Source organism: Triticum dicoccoides, chromosome 4A, assembly GCF_002162155.2.
Source record: "Triticum dicoccoides isolate Atlit2015 ecotype Zavitan chromosome 4A, WEW_v2.0, whole genome shotgun sequence".
Lineage (NCBI taxonomy): Eukaryota > Viridiplantae > Streptophyta > Magnoliopsida > Poales > Poaceae > Triticum > Triticum dicoccoides.
Window position 1 is genome coordinate 669,038,465 of NC_041386.1, and position 5,945 is coordinate 669,044,409.

Here is a 5,945-nt window from a genome sequence, read left to right on the forward strand (position 1 = left end):
TTGGATTGGGTAGTCGCCGCCGGCTCCTCCGGCTGTCGCCTCGAAATCAGGCGGAGGCGGCGCGGTGTTTAGGGGGGCACAAGTAGTGGCTCCTGGCGGCGAGCGGCCTCTGCGAGCCGTTCCTTCTCTGCGGCCTGAGCTTCCGCCTGCGCCAGCGCCCTCGCGGCAGACGCGGCAGACAGCTCCGCCTGCTGCTTGGCCAGGCGGTCGGCCTCTGCCTCCTCGCGCGCCTCCTGTATTCCGCTCTGTCGCCCCCCGGAGGTCGGCGGCCGGGTCGATGCGCTGGCTGGTCGAGGAGGTCGCTGTCAACCTGAGGACCAAGCCGGCACCCGACTTTTCAAGGGTCAGCGAAGCCCTGAAATAAGATGACAAGTCAAAGGATTTTCACGACAGACTGATGAAAAAACAAGGAGTAAGGAAATGATGCTTACGCCGACACCATAACTGGCACCTTCGGTTGCCTTTGATATTGGGTCGCCCTGGCCGCGGTCTCTTTCCGCCTAGTCGCCGCGGCCGGATTCTTGGGCTTCTTTGGGGCGCTGCCGAACAGGGTCGAGCCCTGTTTCTGCTTGCGCTTGCCGCCTGGGGCGGTCGGCCCAGAAGAGGGGCCGGCCCCGGCGGTGGCGGAGCTTCGGGCAGGGCGCGGCTCGTCTTCGTCTTCGTCGTCATCGGGCCAGGCCTCTACGCCGCCGCCTCCCTCGGAGCCGCCTGCTCCGCCACTGCCGTCCGCTCAGCCACCGCCGCCTATCGCGTCGTCGACCAGGGTGGCCGCCCCCAAGTCGGGGTCGTCCAAGTCACTCTCCGCCCTGTCCGCCTAAAGGTTATCACCCGGCCCCAGGAGGGCGGCCGTTGCCTCGGACATATAAATCTGCAACCAAGAAGGAGTCAAGCCTTGAGGAGCGGCGTCATAAAGAGAAACAAAGTAGAAGGAAGCAGTTCAAAGGATAAAAATAAGAAACTTATAGCAGGAGGCGGGTTGTGGCGAGAGTACGGCTGCTTCCCGTACCGCCACTCTTTCTCCGACATCTTGAGGTCGGAGATTTCATTTACCATCCGCGAGACTTCAGCAGGCGACATTCCCTTCGTGCATAGCCGGCACGGGTCGCAGTGTCCGCCCATCCGGAAGATCGGATGAGGACGGCTCTAGAGCGGGAGGACCCGGCGCTCCACGAAGGCAACAAGAAGGTCAGAGGCCACGAGGACCTCCGACTCTTGGAGCACTCGGAGTCGGCCGATGGTGGCCGCCGTGTCCGCCGACACCGGCTTTGGCTTGTACTTCCAGGAGACGCGAGCTCCGGTGGGGGGGCGGCCTCGTAGGTCGGCAGGTTGAGGAAGTCGGCAGCAGGGTCCACGTTCTCGACGTAGAAATAGGACTGCTGCCACATCTTCACCGACTGCGCCATCTTGATGACGGGGAAGGCGTTCCGTTTCGCCGGCCGGCGCACGGCGACAAAGCCCCCGCACTCGGCCGCCGTCTCTTTGGCGGAGGTGCCGAGCTTTCCATAGAAGAATGCTCCCCACAGCTCGATTGTGGGGAGGATGCCAAGGTAGCCCTCGCACGCAGTAACGAAGGTGGAGAGCAAGGTCACGGTGTTGGGCATGAGCTAATGGGGCTGAAGGTTGTAGAAGTTAAGAAAGGCGTGGAAGAAGTTGCTCGCAGGGAGGCCAAAGCCCCGTAGGAAATGCGAGCGGAAGACGGCCCCGGCGGCACCCGCGCCTTGACGAAGGCCGCGCTGGGCATCCGGCGCATGTCGCGGAGGAAAGCGATGTGATCCTCGATCACGGTCGATCCATCGCAGTCGCCCATGGCTTCGGCTGGTGGCGCGGGGAGGAGAGTCGCGTCGGCGTCGAGCAACGTCGGCGGCGCTCCGGCAGCAGCAGCAGCGGAGGCTGAGAGGAGAAGAAGAAGAGTGGGAGGGGGCGCAGGAACTTTGCCGCACCTCTCCCCCCTCCCTACTTATAGCGCCCGGGCTATGTAGCCAAGGGGGCGGGACGTGGGGTCGTGGGATTAACTGCGCCCACGTCCCCACGACCCCCCGTCTCCCGCGCGCATTCACCCCATCGTGAATAGTCGTGGGGATGGCAACCGCCCTCTCCGGTGCAGTAAATCCGCCCGGTTGCCGAGGCAAGGTAGTGGCGGGCCCGGTCCAGAGTGATGTCCCATCCAGAGCGTGGGATGGCAGGCTTGTCAGGCTGACGTGCGCCGCATGGCGCGCCCGCGGCGGGCGGCTGCTTGGGGAAGCTTAACAGGCACGCCACCTGTTTCCCGCCTTGGAGTTCAAAATCAGCCATATGGCTCCGCCTGGGCGAGGCCGGCTTGAGCAGTCGGCTAGCCGCAAGACGTATCGACATTCTCCCAGAGCTCGGTGAGGGGGTAAGCCGCTGAGACCTCGCGGCCCCTCGACCACGACGCGTCACCGGCTTCGGGGACTACTGTCGGAGTAATGGGCCATGGATAGGCCCACCCGAGCCCCAAGATTTATCAAGACTTTGGGCCAGCTCCGCCTAGCTGTGCCCCAAGCCAAAACTCCGCCCTCTGGGGCCGGCTGGCTCAGCGGCCGGCTGCCAGAGGGCGGGTGACCCAAGACTACGGCGCTCCGAGTGGCCGGCTCCTGACGGCCGCCTTCCAGAGAGGGCGGCAACGGGCAGGCGGCCACCTCACGGCTACAGGGCGGCCGAGCCCCCATCGAGAGTACAAGGCAAGGCATGGCTACAGTGAAGCACGTCGCCTCCCACGCTCGAGACGGGCGTGGCCACAGTGCTCCGTACAGACGGAGATCTCCGCACGACGGGGCACTGTGCCATATCTACCATGACGTAGCCCCGAGTAGGCGGAGCCTTGTTCCCCACGACGGCCTGTCGGTACGGCCCGCCAGACGCGGGCCCTATCGGACAGTGACTCTAAGGAAGACGGCGGAAGCTCGACCAGGCGGGTCAGAGAGGGGTCGGCCTCCAGCAGGCGGCCGTCCCTTGTTCCGAGGCGAGCGTGCCATTAAGCTGATAAGACCAGGTATGGCTACAGTGTCCTCCCACCAGGCGGCGGGACTGTAGCCACGCTAAGATGACAAGCCCCCATCACTGAAGACACGACTACAGTGAACAACCACCAACTAGTCGGCAGGGCCCCCCAGGCGGCGAGCCCCAGCGGTCGGCGGAGAAGCCGGAGGCTGGAGACACTGACAACCGGAGGCTGGAGACACTGACAGCTGGGCCCAGCAGCCGGCCAGATTACCATTGTACCCCTGGGGGCTAGGCCTATATAAACCCCCCAGGCCACCCATGCAAAGGGTCCCACTCCATTAGAACTAGCCACACTCCTAGAGCAAGAAGAGAGCTAGCCTTGCCTCCTTCTACCTCTAGCACACAACTCGAGGAGCACCATTGTATCACTTGTGCCTTAGTGATCATGCGGAGACCCCGCAGAGCAGGACTAGGGGTGTTATCTCCTAGGAGAGCCCCGAACCTAGGTAAAGTACGCCGGCGTTCGTGTCTACGCCTTATCCCGCTTTCAGGCACCGGTGATATTTTACATGCTCCCATCATGATAAGCCATTCATTGGCATATGTCGCACCCAACCCCCGACAACGAGGGACTCGCAGACGGCGCGGTTGCCGTGGAGGAGGACGGGGACCGACTGGTGGACCGGGTTGTGGGCGAGCAGCAGCTCGCTCTTGTTGGCCAGGTCCTCCACGAGCAGCTCGTATGGCACCCCCTTGAGCGTGAGTGCCACCTCCACCCGGTGCGCACGGAGTGCCGAACGCCGTGATGAGCTTCACCGGTGCTGGCGCCGGAGCCTGTGCTGGCTGCTGCGACATCCTGAGATCAAGTTAAATTCGCTGTCTCGAGAATGAGATAGATCGATCGCTGTAGGTTTTTGTTTCTTGGAGGAGGAACTCAAACCGCTCGTGAACTGGGTGTCTGCTAGCTGGTGTATTTATATGGCTGAGGAAGAGCGGTGGTTGTGCATGGTCAGCAACGGCGGGCTGCACGCCTCTTCTCCAAGGAAAGGATCAGGCGATATCTTGCCTTGTTCACACCACTTGGACTGACGCCGGCATAAGCAAAAGCAACGACGGGTGGGAGAATGTTACTGGTACAGCTCCAGTGAGATAGAAGCAATGCAGCATTTGATTTACGTAAGCTATGATCAGGGGGATAACCTAAGTACATAGACTGCTTGTATCTATCTATAATGATGCATCATGCATGGCATAAGCAATGACCTCAGCGTATATGCAGAGCTTTGTTGGCCGGCGGAAGCAATACACAAGACCGACATATATATCCATCTTCACAAAATTAAGTTGGGATATAAGAGGAGATGATATGCTACCACTAGTCACTTAGAGCAACTCTAGCAATTCGTGATTGCCATCCGCCATATGGAGCGTTGATTTTTCTATGTCATTTTTTTAAAAATTTATAGGCAATTTAAGCTCAAAATAGACATACCAAACACATGTTTTAACACAAATCAATTAACAGAAACTATAATAGTTGCCATTATTTGTATCATTACATATAATTAGCGATTACAAATGTTGCTTAACGACATTTTGAGAATAAGCAATGTCACTATTCCAGCCAGATTGCTACCTTGACTAACTACACTATTCGGCGCTATCATTATCCCCTTCCTCATTCTTGAATGAGATATCATCCATCCTGGCGAATGTGACCGATTGCCTCATAGTGCTCTGGTAAAGTGGCAGTGGTCGAAAGCGAGCAGAAACGTCAGTGTTTTCTGTGCGTTGTGATAGTAGGGGTGAAATAAAATCCAATTCAAATATCTCAACGTAAAATAAAGATTGTTTCACTTTGAAAGGAAAGCTAGCTATATGAGATCGGGGTCGGCTCATGAGCAGTCGCTACTCCACCTCCCTTTGAGGGTGACCGCCACCTCCACATGGTGCACGAACGAGTTACCAAACATCATGATGAGATTCACCGCGCTGGCTGCTGTGACATCCTGAACAACTAAGTTAGTTGTCGTGACCCTCTTAAGGATGAGATATGTTACACAATCCGGTCCACTAACCTGCATTTTTGACCCACATGCGTCAACCATGTCCAACCGGGGAGCAACAACGATGTATGAGAGTCCTTGGGCCCTCTACTCCAAAAGACTAGCCTGTTAGAAGGGGACCTCCTCACCTATATAAAGTCGTGTTCTGTCTTCTCACACATCTGATGTGGGACTGAACCCAACAATCTGATCCTCACAATCGATCATCATGGGCCCGTAAAACCAGCGTTTCCAGTCCACTAACCATGACCGAGCACCCGTCAGTCCACTAAGATTTATTACGGGCACCCAGGCTCTGTACCAGTTGTTACGCAATCTTGGTCCGCTAAGCAACATTTCCAACCCCGTAGTTTTTTTCCTTGGTGAAACCCAAACTGCTCGTGATCGATTAAGATCCTATTTGTTTGGGCTTTTGCTTCTGATTTTGCGGTTTTTTTCACTTTGGCCAAAAAGCCATAAAAGCTCCTAAGTAGGTGCTTTTGGAGCTTTTATGGCCATTGATAATAGGTTCTTTTGAAGCTTTTATGTTTTTTGATGAATCAATATAACAATATTTAGCTTTAGAAGCCATAAAAGCTCTAAAATCATCTATTTAGGAGCTTTTATGATTTTTTTGGCATAAGTAGAAAGCTGCAAAAGCGTAAGCAGAAGTCCAGACAAACAAGGCCTAAGTGGTGTCCGACTTAGGTGCTAGCTGATGTATTTATATGGTTAAAGAAAAGTGGTCATTCTGCATGGTCAAAGATGGCGCGCTGCACTGCACTAGTAGAAAATTGACTTTTAGTACCGGTTCGTAAGGACCTTTAGTACCGGTTCTGGAAACCGACAATAAAGTGTGGGGACTAAAGGTCCCCCCTTTAGTCCCGGTTCAATACGAACCGGGACCAAAGACCCACCACGTGGCACGAGGCGCGTCGT

The 5,945-nt window shown here is 56.6% G+C and overlaps 1 pseudogene; it reads right to left on the reverse strand.

Moving 5' to 3' along the window:
• LOC119284020 overlaps window positions 1–3,816 on the reverse strand; it is a 32,433-nt pseudogene extending 28,617 nt beyond the window's left edge.
• Window positions 3,817–5,945: the final 2,129 nt, after the last annotated feature.